Source organism: Ambystoma mexicanum, chromosome 4p (genome assembly GCF_040938575.1).
Source record: "Ambystoma mexicanum isolate Mex_15411 chromosome 4p, UKY_AmexF1_1, whole genome shotgun sequence".
NCBI classification, from domain to species: domain Eukaryota; kingdom Metazoa; phylum Chordata; class Amphibia; order Caudata; family Ambystomatidae; genus Ambystoma; species Ambystoma mexicanum.
The window spans coordinates 913,001,992-913,022,102 of NC_090927.1; the positions used below are offsets into that span (position 1 = coordinate 913,001,992).

Below are 20,111 nucleotides of genomic sequence, written 5' to 3' on the forward strand. Positions count from 1 at the left end.
TCGATCATTCAACCAAAGTCCCATTTGCAGTCTGCACTCCTAAGTACAAAGCCAATTAGCGTCATGGTGCTAGACTCTAAAACCCTTGATAATGGACTCCAAAATGTTATTTTCACGTGGGAGATGTTTGCTCGTAATACTGCAAAAGCTAGAGCAACCACGCGTTTGAGAGGATTCAGCTCGATTTACTGAGGTGCCCCTTGATGGCTTAAGTAGACATGCGATTTTTACTTCGCAAAGTAGGATTGCACCCACACTTCTAGTCAAATGCAAAAGCAAACGAATACAATTTTGAGAAATGCAAGGCCATACCCTCATATAGGCAGTTAGTACAGCATGGTAGTAGAGGGGGTGGGGTGAGCGACTACAATTGTCACATATACACAAAAGTCATTACAAGAGGAGAAATCTCGAGATTCCGCCCAAGATTTGATGGCGTTTTTTTCGGTTTTCAGGGCACAACCTGCTTTTGGAGGGAAAACGCACCAAACCTCAAAATGGACTGAAAAGGGTGCCCGATAGATATCAGGGGTCAGATGCTACATCCAACCATTTCATTAATAAGAATTGAGGCCTTGCACCACAGCGCTAGATTTTCTGTAGCCACTCACTCTTCATCGAATTTTCCACTCCTAGAGTGGCACAACCAAATTCCACTGTTTAGCTGTCCCTGCCCGAGTAGATTGTCAACAGCTAGGCAAGGGCTGCTACACCACAGCATCACTTATTAGTTATAGATGTTTACACCATTACATAATCTGTGGCTGGGCTCAGTAATTTCCCTAAATGTAATGCAATGTGCATATTCCCTCAGCTTGCCCAACTTGGCATTAAAACTTCTGGGAGTTTTACTTTAGACTTATCCTAATGAGTATTCGTATTGCCACCTTTCAGTTTATCAAATCCCTAAATCTGTGCAACTGAAAAAATGTGTGAACCCACCCACACACTATAGTAGTTGACAGCAGGGTAATGTGAAAGATGCTAATAGCGAATATTGTGAAAAACAAGACTAAGTCTCTCATTTGAATAACTAGTTATTTGTATCTTGTGTAATCATGATCACACCATTTCCTTTTTAATCAAAGTAGGATAATTACTACATGACTGTCGACTAATGGTGATGAATTTATTAAAAACATTTTTTACTGAAAATTAAAGGATGTAAAGTTCTTTTTTCTGTTTGTGTTTTATATACAAATATTGAAAGGTTGATGTATTTCAGCTAAATCAATAAAAACGTATCCTAATTCACAGTCCAACCTGGTCGCTTTACTCCCAATTATTTGTACCCTCCTTTGCTACAGACTCATTGAATTTCTTTTTTGCATTTTATTTGGTTTTATATAATGCCTTAAACCAAAGGCATAAGAACAAGCACAGTACAAATAATGAAATGAACATTTAAAAACATTATATTTCTGTGATTGCAGTAACCTTAGTTAACCAGACGAGAGGAGGTAGTATCGCACAGAGACCTAAAAAGATAAATAAACAATGATAGAATGAAGATCGTGTGGGAGAGAATTCCAGTGCAAGCGTGCTAGAAGAGAGAAAGAGCAAAAAAACGAGATTGAACCCAGGGGGATGTGGGGGGGGGGGGCGGGGACGAGGAACTATTAGGAAAATATGCGAATCAGAGCGTAGTGGACGAGGGAGAATAGAATGCGATGAGGGGAAAGATAGGGAGGAGCAAGACCATGGAGAGCTTTAAAAACTAAACAGAACATTTTATTTTAAGAAGTGATGGAAACAGCCATCCTAGATCAGTCAAAGAAGATGAAATATAAATCACAAGGAGCAAGCAGACAGAGAACACAAAGTCTTTGACCCCACCTCTTCCTCCGACGCAGTTCACCAAGACATTCTGATTGCACGTTGTAGGGGAGGATTGGTCCAAAAGACCCCCCCTCCCCGGCATTCTCTCCCCCGGTCAGGTTCATGGCTCGTCAGGGGTCCCCGCCTACCACCAGGGCCCAGGTGGTGGATGGGCCACTGGCTGAAAACATGGACCAAACCTGCTGAATTTAGCTAGGCCTCGGAAACCATTTTGTCTAATAAAGATGGTTTGAGCCCTGTGCACCGCAGCGCGGCCCCCACCCTTGGAGAGTTTCAATTATCCCTGTGGCCGCAGCTCTCTGGCAGATCCGCTGAGAGCCTGTTCCCACGAACTGACGGACATGAGCTGGTGTTAGATACCAACACTAACATTTCACCTTCCGCAGTGTATCGCTGTTTCCAGCATGACCCGGCCAGCAGGGCCTGGGTGGAAAAGAACTGTAAAATGGTCCCCTGTCATATGCAGAGTTCCCAAATACTAATGAGCAAACCACCCGTGATGAAAGCTTTCTCTCCACAACCTCTCTGACTAAAAACCTGTAAACTCTATAAACATGGCAGAATGTGTGCTCATATGACATTAGGGGTGAAGCACCCACATACCTGTAGCTATGCGCAAATAGTACAGGTGTCCCAGGGGTTTTTTCGTGATGTGTTTCGAGAGAACTGCACCCCACGGTCCCACGCCATAACTGAACTAATGCTGCTAGAGTGCAAAGGAAAACAAATGCAACCATATTGGGGCTCATGTAAGGGGTGCATGAAAAGGCACCATATGTAGGTCCAAGCTTACTATGCGTTACTGCCGTCAGCCTTGTTGACCGTTTTTGTTCCTGCGTGCTCCACCAATCTTACTACTACCTCACTTACCGTACATGTATAGAAATGTAACAGAATGTTGTGGGTGTTAAATGGCCATGTGAAAGGCACTGATAATGTCAAAACATAAGCTTTGAAAAGACTCAATGAGTATTGTATATTATGTGAATGTTTATGTCTATTCCACCTAAAGATGCAACACACGAGGAAAATACCTTTGTGAGCACATGCAAGGCCATTCCCCCTTCCTCCCAGTGAAGCCTGTCAGGCGAAAAAGCAGAGGCCTGTGCTGCCGTGCTCCACCTCCCCCAACTCGGCTGGAGCCGCTTCTAAGATTCGCAGTCCCCCTCCCCCCCAGCACCCAAGGCCACGGCCTGCCACCTGAATTATTTACAACCCAGCAATAAACCCCGGCCTGAAAACACAGATCCAGAGGCGCCCTTTCTTAGGATCCACGACCCACTGGCTCACCTTAGGTTAATGGCCCTGTAAAATTAGGATACCAATATTATGGCAACATTACAGGAACACATCCATAATGACTTCTAACAAGACATGATAACACGGACTGCCTGTCCCATGCCCAGAGACCCAACCCCTCGACCCACGATACCCGGTCAACAGGACGAGGGTAACCATGTATTGATGAATCGCCAACAGACCCCACTCTAGGTGCATTCCTCCTGTGTTGCATTAACCTGTAGAATAACCTATTGGAAGATTTACCAGAGAAGATAATATTGCAATGTTGAATGACTGCGGTGTGCGTGGCCCTAGGGCAGAAAGTCAGGAAAGACATTCATCTCTGACACTGGTCACAGTTGGCACAAAAACACCGCCCGGATGAGCCCAGGTGACCTGCCAGGCCCAGCCCAACCCACGAGGGTAACCAGTGACGTCCTCCAGCCACGGCAAACCACATCGCAGCAGCACCTATAGCTAGTTGACGCCACCCAATCCCCACGAACTTGTGCCCCCTATAGCATGTAGGTTGTTATGACGTTTTTTTGTAAATATATACGCCTGTCTTTGCTATTGTCAGGCAGAGTGCTCTCGGAGTTTGCAGAGTTCTTTGCATGCCCTATTCTGATTGATAAACTCCCATTTACGCTCACCCGCACTTTGTCTTGGCCTTATTCCCATCCAGGGAGAGTCCATTATTGTCTCTCATTGTGGGGAGGATTGTGCTATCTGGGGACGCTCGCCTTCAACGTTTCTGTGACACCATGGGAATCACAGGTCAGGCTCTGGCGTGGAACTCGGGGCCTTTCACTCGACTATCACTTTCTCAACCTGTGGCGTTCCCCAGGGATCTAACCTATCCCAATGATTAGTCAACATCTATATGGCTGCCCTGGCACGTGTGATTGCCACTTCACCTCTAACTTCCAGTGCTATGCGGACGACACACAACCATCTTTCAGGCTACCCTCAGCCGCCGCCTCCTCGCTTATATCGAACTGACTGCTATTCAGTCTTGGTTTGCTGCAAACGACCTCTGCCTCAATGCCACCAAGACTGAGATAGTTTGCACTGGGCCCCCTGCTGCCGCTTTCGCTCTTGCCGGCCTCTTGGCCCTGCGCCCCGCACCCACCTGCAAAGCAAGAAATCTTGGGGGTCAAAGATGACTCCACTCTCTCCTTGTCCTCTCACATTTCAGACATCTCTAAAAAGTCTAACTATCAGCTTCACCGCCTCAGAGGTACTCTACCTTTTCTTACTTTGCCTCAGAGGCTCACTGACTCCAGAGCCCTAGTTCTCTCCAGGCTGGATTACTGCAACAGCCTCTTCCTCAAACTCCCTTCTTCTGCCCTGCGCCCTCTGCAACTCACCCCGAACAGAACCGCAAGACTTATCCTTGGCCTAAAGCCCAGGGACTGCATCTCTCCGGAGCTGAAATCACGTCACTGGCTCCCCGTGGCTGCAAGGATCAAATTCAAGAGTCCTTGCATTGTTCACAAGGCTTTCTGGGGCACAGGACCTACCTGCAACGCTGCCTACCTAAACACTGTCCCTCACGAGCCCTCTGCTCATCTAACTTCAACCTTCTGCGAGTGAGCCGGTTCTCCAAGCAGAGATTTGGATGGAGATACTTATCCTCAGCAGGTGCCTCCCTCCGTCTTGAGCCAGATCTCCTTAAATTCAGTAAACTCCTCAGGACTTTCCTCTGCCTTGCCTCTTGCTCTACCCTGCTAATGCAGTTCAGTTTTTTCCTCCCTCCTCTTCCTTGCAGCATGGCCACTGCCCGCTGGGTGTACCTCAGAGTCTCACTGGGCTCCGGCACCCCTCTCTTGCACTTGCCTCAGGGCCCTACACCCCACCCACACTCAATGCACTTGAGAAATTAACCCAGCAGAGTGACTCTCTCTGCACTTAGCCCAGTCTCAACCAACCGGAGGCACTTGAACCTTCCCATCCTGGTACACTCTGCACTTGCTCGAGCTGTATGCACCGTGCCTGAAGATAGTCTTCCGGTTTCCCTCATCCTCACCCCTTAATTGCACTGTTAAAACTGCAGAATCTCTGTCAGCCCATTTGCTGCCTCCCAAACCGTTAAATGTATTTTTTTATGCACTTGCTCTGCCTGTACAGACTATCATTGTCTCCGAATTTTAAGGGCTCTGAGCGACTGTTTGTCCAGCCCCCGACCCCAATGTTCCCACCCTCCTTGAGTGCTTTGAAACACTTGCCTGTGTATAGGCGTGATATAAATAAACAATACCATACCAAGAACAGTAGAAAAGCTGCAAGAAGATTACAGCAGACACCAATAGATGAGTGGCTTTAAAAGTCAAAGGACGGGCTTTTTGAATATTGTACAGATGAAATCGACAGGAAATGGCAGATAAGGAAATATGGAGACAAAGAAAGATCTGAATCAAGATGGAGACCCAGATTACATGCCACCTAAGAAATAGGTAACTGGGAAGGAGGAAATTATATGAATGACGGGAAGAAGAAATAGATGTAGGGAATAATTTGTTGTGGCATTAAATACTAAAAAATGGTCAACATCAAGACAGGCGCTGAGTTTACGGTGGATGTTGTCAGTAAAGTGTGGAAAGGAAAGAAAGACATCTGTGTCGCGTAGAAGTGATGCGATAAAACCAAAAGAGGAAATAACCCAGCCAACGAGGTGTAAAGTGAAAAAAATTAAAGGATCTAGGATCGAAACTTGAGGGACACCATAGGTAAGTGGACACGTTTTAGAAGAAGCCCCTGCCCAGGAGACTGAAAAAGTTCTGAGATAGGTATGATTCAAACCAGGCTATGGTACAGCTAGAAAATCCCAAAGAGAAAAGAGCAGACAGTAGGAGTGAGTGATCAACAGTGTCGAAAGCAGCAGAAAGATCTAGCAGAATAAGAAGAGAAGACTGCTTAACATGATGTGCAGAATGAAGAGAGTCCAAGCCAGAGAGAAGAGCGCTCTCGGTAGAGTGCCCAGGACGAAACCCAGATTGAAAACAAGGGGGAAAACAGAATTATGAGAAAAAGAAAAAAAAGAAAAAAAAAAGTTGACACTTGAGAATAGAAAATGCGTTCAAGAATTTTAGAAAGATATAAAGGTAAAAGTGAAATGGGACAGAAATTGGAAGTAGAAGACACATCAGCAGAAGGCTTTTTCAAGATTGGGATAATAGTAGCATGCTTAAATGAGGATGGAAAAATAGGGATAAACAGACGTTAAATAGAATTATGAGATAGGGAACAAGTAAATGTTAGATTTTATGTACGAGTGCAGATGGTATGTGATCCAGTGGGGAGGAGGTAGGGTGAGCACGAGCAAGAAGACGGATGGTATCTTCATTTGTGATAGGAAACAAATCCAGATTTCTAGATACCAGGGGGACATTTGGGGGGAGGGGGGTGTTCAAAGAAATAACCTGTTTGGAGAGGATTAGATGATGGACCGAAATGAAGAGACCCTGGAAGTGAAATAGAGCGCAAGATCTGTAGCAGTGTGGGTGGAGTAGGTTGAGGGATCTGGAATAGGAGATGAAAGAAGATGGGATAGAATTTGGAAAAGCCTTCTAGGATGAGAGGGCTATGAATGAAGATCGGAAGTAAGATTGTTTAGCAGAGTGGAGACAATTATCGTAAAGAGCATGGTAGGACGCATAAGAACTGTAGTACAACAGGTCGCATTGCGCCAAGATGGGAAGAAAGCCAAGGTTGACAGGGTTTACGTGTGGGGTGAAAAGGGTGAAGTGAATCAAGAGATGTTGAAAGTGGAAGAGAGAAGCACCTTCATCCGCTGCCTGAGAGGAAAATGATGCTTGAGACACCAATTTAGAGGTGCTGGTGGATATGAAAAGTGTAGTATTGAATTTGCATAGGTCGCGACGCAAGTAAGAGGAGTTGCGAGAGGGAAGATCAGGAGAAATGGAGAAGAGAAGATGATGGTCTGATGGGTAGACTGGAAGAGAAGACAGGAGATGAAGAGGTAAATACAAGATCTAAACAGGATCCTGAAATATGAGAGGGGGAGAAGAGGGCTAGATAATGAGTCAAGAATAGAAAGGAATGGGAGAGCAGAGTAGTAAGAGGTGAAGATTAAAGTCACAAAGAACTCCAAGCGTGTTAGCAGTGGGAAGCAAAAAACAGCCAGCAATGCGTCAATGTCCTCACTGAGGCTACAGGACCAGGTGGGTGGTAGATCAATAAGTATGAAATTGAAGATCCAGAAGACAGCAGAGAAAAATGGAGTATGAGAATTCAAATGAGGTAGAGTCAAATTATGAGGAATAAGAGAAAAGGGCGAAGGATATAAAATACCAGTGCCACCCCCACGAGAAGAAATAAGAGCAGTGTGGCAAAAGGATCTAGCAGAGGTAAACAATGATGCAGGTATTGTAGTATTGCTGGTCGAAATCCGAGTTTCAGTAATAGAGGAATTTCAAGTTTAAGCGTAAAAACATGTCAAGTACAGTTGAAGATTTGTTGCATGGTGATCTAGCATTCCATAGTCCAAGATTAAGAGACGTAGATTTAGGGGCACAAAAATGGGAAGTAAGGTTACGTGTAGAAGTAGGATGTCTGAAGTCTGCACTGAAAGGTGGCATTGTGAGCGCTAGAATGGAGGCATCCAGCAATATTACTCTAATGAGGTGTGGGACAACGGACACAGGTGAACCATCAATTTGGCCCATGCATGGATGGACAGGGCATGCCGGCAACATGGGGTCAGGTAAGTTAGGTAGTACTTGCGGTGCAGTTGATGGAATAATATTATCTCGGTCTTCCTGTATTCTATCTTGAGCCCTGCCAAGGAAAGGAAATATCCCAGGATCGCACGCATTGATCCTTTGAACCCTTCCTGGGTTCTTTAGATCCGTCGTTTCACAATCACTGTGCACATAGTTCTCCCTATACGTTTCCTGCAATCTTATATGGTGAACTGAGCGGGAGTTCACAATGAAGGTTATTTTCAACTGACCAATCTGGACCACCCCGCTTGGGCGCCGTAGGAATTGCTGTGGTGTTTGGGGTTCTTCTATATTCATTACTACTTCTCTGTCCAAGCTAGTGGTGGGTTGGTCTTGTCTTTGTATGCATGTATCATCCGTGATAAAAGTCAGCCAAGAAGAGGCAGACCAACTTTTCTTTTCCCAACTTCGGTTTCCTTCTTCACCAGACTTAGCCTTTCCCAGTTGGTTTGATTCTTCATTTACAGTTTGGAGTGTCCCCCCTCCACCCCCCCTTTGGTGGAGATTCCTACAGTATCGCTAGGGTAGGATTCACACACATCCACTCAGACAGTGGTTATTTGTATCCATTATTAGGTGGTCCCTTAGCTCATCTGGACCTTACCAAAGCATTAAGACACAGCTAACAGATGGGGGCAGCAACAAATCGTTGACATCCCCCCCGCTTGTTTTCTGGAATAGAAATGGTGCCATGTTAGGTCAACATTCGTGTTCCGATAATAGCAAGTACCCCAGTTGTTTCACAGATTTATTGTGGTCAACCAGGTCTCCATCACTTACCAGTGATCAAATGTTCCCAAGTTTTCCTTGTGCCTTTCCATCCAAGTAGTATCGCTTTCTTCTTTGCCAGTGTCAAATCACTGTGGCCAATTTCCTTGAGGTATATCCTGCAATACCCTTTCCATTCCATCCATGGCTTACTAAGAACAGTTCTGGTGGGTGGACTGTTGCATTCTGCATAGCGAGGTAGGGTTTGTACATTAACCTGCAATTAAGTGTGGCGTCTTCAAGCTGGCATGAATAGGCCATGCACCCCCCCCCCCCCCACCACCACAACAAGCTCTAACGCGCACATTGAATGTTGCTCCATGGCACTTGCAGTACACTAGCAGAAAAGAGAGGGCCCCTCGCTACAAAGCACAAAATGAATGCAAGGTAAGTGGCACACAACTGATCTGAGCGCCACCTACACTCAATGCAGCGATCCTCTGCAGGTCGCTTCATTTCACTAGTATACTGTGCATCAGTCCGGTTAATGGAAGCTGTATGGTGACATTCGGTTGCTCCCTGTGCAATAATGCATGCCTTACAGTTACCCTCGAACTGTGTGTTGATGCATTGGCAAGAGCAGCTAAGCCCTCTGCAACCTACTACGTGAGTGACCCTTCTAATGGTTAGTTGCCCATTCATCACACACGTAACGTTGAAAGATGGTTTCACACAGGAATCAGGAAGGACAGGAAACATTCCAAATAAGTATAGATAGGAAGAGTATAGCCCTGCACCTTAGCCTCAGTGGTCTTCTACTGCCACTCATACTCCTCTGGGAAGCTTCCCTTCACTCACATTCTAAAGTGGCATGACCAACATTCGGAGGTTTGCCATCGCAGTTCCCATTATAATGGGAGTATCTAGGCAAGGCAGAGATACTCAAAAGGGGAAGCACTCTCCCGAGAAGGACATGGTTCTGCACCTTGCAGAAGTAGTCTAAAAAGTTAATGCCACTTCCTCCATAGGTCATTATAAGGACACGTTTGTTTCTCATCAATGTGGACTGCTTCCAAATATGAGCCCTCTATTCCGTTTGCAAATAAAAACTACATATTCACAGCCATGACTTCATCAAAACTGGATGAGGTATCTTGCAAGTTGCTACTTATGTGAAGGCCAAGTGGACCCAGGAAGACATGGGGACGTACTTACAAGCGTACAGAGGCTGGAAAACATCTGTGCCAGGTTACTGGAGCTCGAATGATGGCAATAAAGTCACATTTTAGAATGCATACATTTCACATCGCTGTACCCACCACCCCCACACAACTGCAAAGTTAGATTCTGCTACAACACGAGGGGACAGCGGGGGTTCGCCGGCAGATGGAATTCATGCTTGCTCTGTGCCTAAAGAACTGGCTTCCTTCCTTTGGCAAGGAAATAAATCTCCTCTCCCATTTACCTTACAGCGTACTGTAGCTATCCAAGCCCTACGCTGGATGGGCTGTGCCTATATGAGTGTTGTGGTGCTTGGAATGTGATGAGAGATCTAGAACCTGGGCGTCAACCAGGTTCCAAGAATGATGGTGGGACAGAGAAATTGCTAGCCAAAGAGGAAAGATGCGTTTAATATGCTCTCCTTACTTACCTTCCTTTCTGTACTTGAAACATTAAAGCAAACTTTCCTTCATACATACCTGGCTCTCGACTGGTTCCCGATTGCTGGCTGATTATTGCCACCCAGATACCACATTTTGGCAACAAGTGACCTTTAAAAAGAATCCAGAAGAGAGGGGAGAAGAGTGAAGAGAAGTTAAGCCTGACATTTGTCCAGCCATGCAGGAAGAGTAATGCAGCGACGTCCATGGAGATTAGAAGTGTCCCAGAGAACCAGAGAAGTCCAAAAGGGCTGGTGGTCCTGGAGCGCGTTGAAGAGAAGAATACCAGGATGGAGGGACATAAGTGCTTACAGCCAGAGAAATTGGGACACTGGCTGTGACCTTCAGATACTGTTGTTACCCCACAATGTAGAGCGATGTTGCGCTCAGAGAATATGCAGGATTATGGTACTTGTAACCCTGGTCCTCTGACATTCCATGTCACAGATGGAGGCCAGAATGGAAGCCCGGAGACGTTTTTTTGGGGCATTATGGAAGGCCAGTTCTATGTGATTTTACCGAAATCATTTTCAGAGAACTATTTTATAACTAAACAATTAAAACAAACAAAAAAAAAAAACTGATTTTGTTTTGGGGTTCCCTCCCAATACCCCCCTCCCCCCTAACACGGTTTCCGTAAGCTTTTATCCCTTCCAACCCCTTCCACACCCGTTTTAACCCCTTACCCCATATAAATTTTTGAAAAACCAAACATGTTTTTTTCAATTAAAAAATAAAAATTCCCTAGTTTTTTCATTAAAATCACTAGATATGCGCGCCCCCCAGTTGAGCCCCTGCATTCCAGTCGTGCCATTGGCTGTAACGCATGCACACGGCCCGATGCCATTTCTCGCCTCCTTCGAATGCGGAGAGAGGAAGCCTTCGAGTAAAGGACCTGCACACGCGCCGCAGCGCGATTACGCAAGCAGAGAGGAAGTAAAGCTCTGAGCTGCTGAACATTGGTGGTGTGCTTCAGCCCACGCGGCTGCGGTACAAGGGGACATGCTGCTGCCCACTGAGGAAGGCAGCTGTATGTGTATATCGCACAACAGTTATGCAGCAACCTTTGCTTCTTTATCAAAATACTGTAGTGACTCGTTTGAGTGGTGACACAGAGTTGCTAGTATGTGATACGAATTAAGCGGCGGTGCTGGGAAAGGCTCCCAGATTTCAAGTGCTGGTTTGGCAATCAAAGCACTACAGCAGCATCAGCCTGGAGAGTTGGAAAATAAGTATACATTGAAGTTTAGTGCGCCACAGCATTTATTGGGTCAGGTTTTCGGATGATTTTGGACTGCACTAAAACAAAAAAAGGGGGGGGGGGCTCAGGTTTCCTCATATGTGGGGAAGAACGCAATGCTGCTTAGGCAGAGATTTGATTTTAGGAGTACTACCAGTCCAGCTAACATTGCATATCGAATGTTGAAGAGTTAAATTTTAGTACATTTTGTGTTGATTAGGGGTTGCAGTGAATATGTTACCTCAAAGTTAATGAAGAGCAGTGGTGCAGTGATGTATGGGTGCAATCAGTACTGAAGAGTTAGTAGGATTGCTTAATAGAAGTGAAAGTTAATGCTGAATTAATAATGAAGTTGCTTATTAATCATTAAGTGTGGGAGAAGACATGCACAGTATTAGACAATGGTACCTGTTGCACACAATATTCCTTTTAAATGATGTATTTATTTTAAAGACGGGTGGGGAGGTTTAGAAATGTATGGTTAAATTGTAATGAGTGCACACTTACAGAAAGTTATATGAGTTGTGCAGTGTACATGTGAAAATGAGTGCACGTCTAATGTTGATGTGTATGTTAGACGAGATACATGCATGACGTTACTCCTTGGAGGGCATGAAGTGTAATGATAGCGTGTGCACTCTTGAAATGTGGTGTGCATGAAGTTATGAATGGAGATGTGTGCATGTTAAAGGGTTAGCGTGCATGAAGTGAAGGGTGTGGCCCACACGCCGGCTAGGTGTGGTGCCCACATTTTAGTGAAGTTAAGATCCTGTTATAACTGGGATTTGAGATGCATACTGTGAGAGCGTACAAGTAGTTTTGGAGTCATGAGTCACATATGGCGTCAGACCAACCATGATTAGTTCTATCTTATGGTAAATAGTTTGGACAAGTATCCATGGTGTTTCACAGGTAAACTTGGAGCCAGAGGTCAGAGTGTCATTTTAAGGAATAATGGTTGAAATTCATGTTTAGGAGGTCCGTGGCGCCGGGTAATGCCGCATTGCGAGTTAGGAGAAGAGTTCCTTTTGGCATGCATTGAGTATATGGATAGGAGTTCCTATTGGGGCACACAGAGTATGAGCCAATGGTGTGTTTCAGAGTTTAAAGTGGAGTTTTTGGTGGCATGTGATCATGTTTTGACCTATGAAGTTTCAAACACTGGCAGTTGATAGAACACAGTACACATTTTGGAGAAAATGTTTCAACACAATGTACGTTTTTTTTGGGGGGCAAGCACAGAATTTTTCCAGCTTTGTGCTTGCATACAGTCTTTGCACTGGATGCTTGTGGGCCTTGCTACAGGACTGGTGTATCCCCATGCACCATGCCTGTGTGGTAGCGTCACTGTTTAGTGTGCCGTTTGTGTTACTTTCCTGTCTTTTCGTTTCATTGCTGTAGGAGAAGTGGTGGTGTTTAGCGTTTGTGGTTAGCTTTGGTCATATTCTAAGAGCTTGAGGAATGTACGTTACCTTCAGGGTGCCTTAACGAGTTGTATTAGGACTCCAGGGATTGATGGATGCTAGTGTGGTTTGCTCCCATTGCAGAGACTGGTGTGCTCTGTAGTATGTTGCGAGGTTGTACCTATGCGTGGCAGGTCTAGGGTTTGGGCGTGGCAGACCTGAACAGAAGGAGCAACGCTTTATGTTGTTGGTTGGTGAAGTTATTTTGCTCATGGGTATCAGTCTGCGCTATGGGGTGGCGGTCCTGGAGTGCAATACAGGACAAAAAGGCGTCATGTTTCCTTGTTATGTTATATCCTTTCTTTTGTGAGCATAGTGTGGAGGTTTTGTCGTTGCTTATGTACATATGGGGTTTATTTTCATTTTCTTCTTTTGAGGAAGGAGCGGTGTAGTGATCAAAGCCCTAGGCTGGATGAGCTGTGTGTGTTGGAGCGTAGTGGTGCTTGGAATGTGATGAGAGATCAGGGACCTGGATGCCAACCAGGTTACAGGAATCACGGTGGGACAGAGAGTCAAAGAGGAAAGATGCATTCGACCTGCTCTCCTTAATTACCTTCCTTTTTGTACTTGCCCTTCATACATACCCGACCCTGACTGCTTTCCGATTTCTGGCTGATTATTGCCACCCAGATACCAGTACCTTACATACCACAGTTGAATGTGCATCACTAACGAAAGGCACTAAGCTGGTGATCAAGCGCTTGAGGTGTCTCAAGAACAGCAATCGAGATTTAGTCCAAAATGTACATGGGTGACAAATGTCAGGTTTAGAATGTGCCCAGTTTGTGAAAGAAACACAAAAGAGCCTTTTAATTTAGAAGATAAACTTTCTGTACAAACATCCAATGGGGTCCATTATGGATTTATTTTTGTGAAACTAAATGGCGTTTGCACTTGTGTGAGGTGGAGTCCCCTTGCAGGCAATATTTGTAACCCAGCGTAGATTTTTTTTTTTTTTAAAAAAAAGGCCAAATCACTTTTCAGTTTTGCTCTTCGCTTTCAAAGATCTAAAACACTGCCTCAAAATACGTGTTGCGAATGGCGTTTCATGATGAATTCCAAAGGAACCTGCCGGCTCTGTAACTGGTGCTGATGTTAGTTAGGTGTAGGTTTTACTGCTGCATGAAAATCCGATGCAGGCATAAAACGAAATGCTCTCCCGAGATGGAAGAGCAGAGATGTTATCTCTGCTGTTCTGTCCTCCAAACACCTCAGGACAGCCGGAAAATGATCTGGCACTGAAAATGACCTGTAAAAGCAAGTTTACACTAATTTTCTGCTCACTGTTAAATGAGCCCCCGCCCCATTTGTTTTAGAATGTTTTCAGCAAAAATACAATTGAATGTTTTAACCAAACTATCAATTGAAAACAAGCTTCGAGACGAAAACTAGCTACAGCTTCCTTGCAAATCAAACCAAGACAAGATAGCCCTCTCCCTCCAAAAGCCAAGGAACAACCTGCTTAATGACTGGGAAAAGAGGGGCGTGGCCGGTGAAAAGAAATTTCAGAGAAAGCCTGCAGCAACACTGAGTAGCCAAGAAAGTGAAAAATTAACGTTCATTAAATGTGCTCTTCACACGTGGTGGCAGAGAAGGAAGAAAAGAACAATGAACTGGGAGAAGATATGGGACAACACCCAGCAAAACGTGGATGCTCCACTCATATACTCCAACTTTAATACATATATAACACACTGCTAGATTTTAAAGGGCATTAGCGTTTGAGAGGTCCTTGTTGACCTTCCATGACTGAAGACAAACACTGAAGGCATGATGCTCCAAAACGTCGACATTTCCAAGAAACGGGCCACAAGAGAATGGAACACGTTATTTGCCTTTTAAGCTATTAGATGCAACCCGTACTTGTCAAAAGGAATATCCAGTTCGTTAACCCCCCTACCCAAAAAAAAAAAAACAAAAAAAAAAACAAACACACTGCATCCCCCAAACCAACCCGATTGGATGATTGAAAGTGAACAATGGAAACGTTTTGCATTTGAAGGATGCATCAATTACGTTGAATGATTGCCTTCGTCTAGGGTGAGGTGTTAAGGGGGCAGGTGGGCGGTGGCATGGCACGCTGGGCTTGCCAGTTCTCTTTTTTAGGACAGGAAGAGTTATGATCTGCACCGAGAACGAACGAACATTGTTCTTCTGCCATGTTTAATGTCACAGCAGTGACCAACGGCTAGTTATGCAGCTATGCCGTGATAGAATTGGTTATATGTTGCTTCAAGATGGTATGTGCCCCTCCACCAGCCCAGAGGCCTCCATTGACTGCTCTCCGCACCAATCCACTCGAATTCACCATTCAAATGCAATACACCATAAGCATCCCAGCGAGGAAACCGATACGTGGCAATTGAACAGACGTCAGCAAACAGAACGCTGCACCTTTGCAAGGAACTTAGAGATCACAGTGCCAACGGATGCACCCTAGCACCACAGGAGACACGACCATAGCACCAGAGACCTTGCAAATGGGAGCAGAGTGCAACTTGGAGGGCAGAGGGTCCCATATTTTATGTATGTGTCCAACACCCTGCAAGTCTGGGATGGAGGAAAAGTCCTGTCTTTGCTCCTATGAAGAACGGTCAGATGTTGAAGGCATTGGCTTCACACTTTTTCCTCAGAAAGTGCAAAGAACTGGGAAGCACAGCAGATTCAAAGTGAAGTTCCGCTTTAAGCATTACAGTAAGTTTAGAGGAGGATAGCCTAGGGGAAGAACTGCAAACGGGGGGTGTAACAAACGACAAAAAACGTGGTCAGAACAGAACTACATCAGTTTCCTTTTACTGAGCCAACAGTCATTTACTACCATTTTACCTCCTCCAAATTGGACTCAACATTCATCTAACATTACCAAAACAAATACAATTTGCTAGCTGTTTGCACGGGTGGGTTAGCCCCCTACATATAGCTCACTTTACACCTAGAAATCAGGCCAATATGTCTCAAGAAAATATACAACCGGATCACCAGCTATTAAATTGAGATGGAATGCCAGTTATATCAGCCAGAGCAAGGATAAAATTCCAAGCGTAACGAAATATTAGTGCACGCAGTGCCTCCCGGACTGTTTGCACTACAGAAATGTAGAACCTAATCAAGAACACGAGCCACAAAGTGGGGATCCACCATCGCGTTGGCTCGTCTGCTTTGGGTCTTTGACGATAAGATATAATATATTTCCATTTACAATAATTACTAGATACCAAGATGTTAATGTTTTTAAATCTTATTTTAGGAAGTTGTATACTGCGCTAAACAGCACCTAAGTAGTCTGAGATATCAAGGAGTACTTAATGAACCCTACTTAGACCTTACTATAAAGAACGATGAATACTGTACTCTAAAATCATGATGTGTGCCAGCGGTCATGGCGTATGCTTCTTGCCCTCTGTTTTCTCAAGTACATGAAACGCAGTTGTTAATGTTAAAGGATATTTCTACTGCGCACTATCACCAACGGAGTGGTCCTCTGGCGCTTCTGAAAAAAAAGGGGGTGGGGGAGTTAGTGGGAATGAGCTTGAAAAGTGCAGGAGAGAAGTGATGTGATGTTGGCAGCCTCAGCCCGGCGGGTCCGTTGGCTGGACTTGGGGTGTTTTACAGTCAGTAGTAGTTGTGTGCTGTTGTGCGAGTCTATGTGTGATTTGTTTTGTTTTTGCAGTCTAGTGAAAATGTGTGCAGATTATTGTTTTGTAGGCTTGTGGTTGTGTTTGGTTAGAGTTTGAGAGGTGTATGCAGATGGTGAGATTTGTTAGTGGATTGGTTAATTGACATTGCTGTCCTAGCAATTCCGTCTAGGTATGATGCTTGCTATCCTTCACTATTCCATCTGAGTGTGGCATCTGGGTAACACTGGTTAGATTTTGCTAAGGAAGAGGCAAGATTGCAGGGGAAAAGGACGATGTTACATGGTAGGGGAGCGTTTACTTGTGCGGGTAGCTGGCCGTCTGAGAAGTTCCCACTGCCTCAGAGCCAAAAGCGACCCATGTTAGTTGTGACGTTGTTTAAATTGCAATATTATAGTATTTGCGGTCTGGATTTATAGAGCAAAACTAAGAACGAAAATAAAAGCCAAAACGGGAAATATCAAACACCCAGTGTGGAGTCGCTTCAGATCTTTGCCGAGCGCATCTAACAATAGAATATTGCTGCAGCACACTGCCAACAACAGCACGCCAGGCCATACCAACGAAAGATGGGCGCTATACAAAATATTCTGCCGGGCACCTTGTACTGCCAAACGATGGTGTTCAATAAACATTTGGTATCACAAATAAAAGACAGAATCGTTCTCAATAGGAAAATTGCGTTTTTCTTAACTAGTGAGTTATATACAAACAATGGTGTTTCCCTTATGTGACAGATGGTACCTGCCCCTGGTGGGACCAGCCCGCCTCCACCAGACTGCTCGTTGCTGGGCAAGCGGCTCATGTCATTGGCTGAAGGAGGAGCCAATCAGGGGAGCAGCTCCCGCACACCTCCAGGGAAACATACAGAGAGTTTCCCCAGTGACAAGCTCACCCAACCACCGACAGGAGGAACTTCAAAAGGGAAGTTTCACGCGTATTCATGAAGCCGTCCACCCCCGAAATCCGTTTAACGATGACATTCTTCTGCGCCACACATTTTGCCGTTTTGGAGCACTATAATAGCGTATGACTGACTGCAGTTATTGATACCGAACTGACAGGCCATCAATCGAACCCCGATCACAGCAGAGGGCGCAAAACCCACTGGGCTATATCTGCAATAGCGTCATCATGGTAGACTGTCCAATTTACGTTATAGACCTCCCTCTCACAGACAGCAATTCCATTCGAAGTGGACCAATCTAATATAGACACAACCTCTCCCACCACACGAACAAAAAAACTTAGGCTAAGGATCGGTCCGTCCACCTGTACAGCCCGTAACTAAAAGGAGACACCGGACACTTGATTCACCCCAAAAGTGACCAGTCCAGCCACACTACCTACTCCGCAGAAGATACTCTGCATGGGAGTCTTATTTGGTCCGACTAGTGAGGTACAACTTCGGTAAAGTAAGCAATGAGCCTCACCACCTGCCCTCCGGCTCACTTATACAGAATCACAACAACATATCGTTAACGCCTTCACAAAGACCTTTCTGGTCGAAACACGACTTGGCTCTGCTTATGGAACAATATCCATACGAATAATACAAATCCACTACAAAACTCAGGGCTCATCATTCGCTCCGCACAGGCCTTTTGAGTATCGCCTCTAGCAATCCAGTGGCAGGACCGACAGGTTTCCCAAAAAACCCTCTCAATAGGGACTAGATCCAAACTCCCATCAGCCAATGGCTTCCACAGACGTCAATGGGACAACTTTCTCAGGAGATTGGCACACCAAAAAAGAGCCACCTAATTGGATTTCAAAGTGGGCAGACGCCGAAATTTGGCTCCAACTCACTTAGATACTCAGAAAGTTGAGTGCATGCCGCTTCACGTCTATTTTGTGTCAGTGAACGTGTTAAGGATACCGTGGGCGGTGGCACGGCACGTTGGGCTGGCCGCCCCCCCCCTTTTTTCTTAGGGCAGTAAGGTTCAATATTGATCTGCACCTTATTTAAATACAGCTAGCGAACGATCAACATTCAATCCTAAACAAAAGGGTTCGCCAATGAAGAAATAGTATTACTTTGCGGATACAACTACAGAGGGGGAGGGGGAAATAACCCCCACCAGTAACGCCACTGCACACCCAGCAGTTTACACAGCAGCCTCTAGATTCGTGTATAATACCTCCTTGCGCAAATGCTTGTAGTGTGTTGCTCGGGACACCTCCGATGCGCCGCTTTTCGGTTGGGGTCCCACAGAGGAGCTCTCCGTGGCGCGGCTCTGCGGCTCTTGGTTGTTCCTCCTCCCGGGTCGGGGGCGATGACGAGCTGTCGGTGCACCGCGCGCCCTTCTTTCCCCACCGGTAGGAGCGTGACGGCAGCGGCGACTCCTGAGGGTCGACGATCTTCGCCCCGCCGCGGGTCCGCCCTCCCCCCGGAGGCGCCGCAGCGGCGGCAGCCGAGGTTCCGGGGCCATGCCCGGGGCGGAGGCGAGCTCTAGGGGCGCCAGGATGTTGTTGGGTCACTGGGGGGAAAGCTGAAAGGATCCAATTTGGAGCTGCGGGTGATTTTGCTTTAGCCGCGCGGTAGCGTCAGACACAACCGACAGGAACCCGCTCCGCCTAGGAAGCCTCTTTTGTTGGGAATGTTGGCAAACACAGGGAGCTCCGCCCCTTCAAGACTGCGCAAGCTCGCTGGAAGCCAAGGGGTGGGGCCAAGCTGCCGACATTTTATGATCAACACGGAATTGTTTTGATATCAAGTAGATTAGCTTCTTTCCATTCAGAAGTAATCCTCTTGTCAGCTTGACTCAATTTAACAGGGCTGTAGCACCACACACGCATTTGAAATATCACACCTGCAATCAGCGTTGCTGCGCCAGGGCTTCCAACCATGCCACCCTACCAGGGGTCCGCCTTTGTTACCTATTTGATTCACTATATAGAGCTATAAAATGTTGTTGTATTTTAGGGTTCTTAGATGGAATGATGGGGGAGGGTTGCTGGGGAAACGGAATGTAAGGGGAAGACAGTTGGTGGTGGCAAGAACAGCCGTCTGATATTACTTGGGCTATTATTACCTTCTGACTTCAAGTTAATGAAGCACACTGGAGCCGGAGTTTCGTGAGGGTCCGTGATGGATCAATTGAGCAATGAAGTAACTGCTACTTGTAAATAGTTATTCATAGAGATAATTAAACCTGATTTCAGCAGACACTGTGTAACAAAGTGGACCTCCAGTACTTCAGGTAAGTTACAGGTTCCTTTATTGTCCATGTCCAGTACTCTTCCTCAAGACACAGGGATGGTAGGGGACACAAGATAACAAGGTAAGAACACCGGGCTCACCCCCACACCCTTCTTCTCCGCTCACTCTTCACTCTAACTTCTAACCGTCACTCACAGAACCCTGCACACCAACATTCCACCTAAACATTCCAAGAGGTGATGTCACACACTGAAAGCAGATTACTACACTTCTCCCCCCCTTAGAAACACAAAAGCCAAATACTACGCCAACGCTTTCCAGGGAAGACAAAAAGGGAATGACAAGGTATTGTGACCAGCACGGGACCTTAACACCC

At 45.7% G+C, this 20,111-nt stretch overlaps 1 long non-coding RNA gene across 1 annotated transcript in view; it reads right to left on the bottom strand.

The window, feature by feature from the left end:
- The window catches only part of LOC138453542 (uncharacterized), a 163,611-nt gene extending 144,761 nt beyond the window's left edge, over positions 1-18,850 (bottom strand). Inside the window, exon 1 of the long non-coding RNA XR_011260462.1 lies at positions 18,714-18,850. This is a non-coding gene — a long non-coding RNA (uncharacterized lncRNA). The remainder of the gene's footprint in view (positions 1-18,713) is intronic.
- Between the last annotated feature and the right edge of the window lie 1,261 nt (positions 18,851-20,111).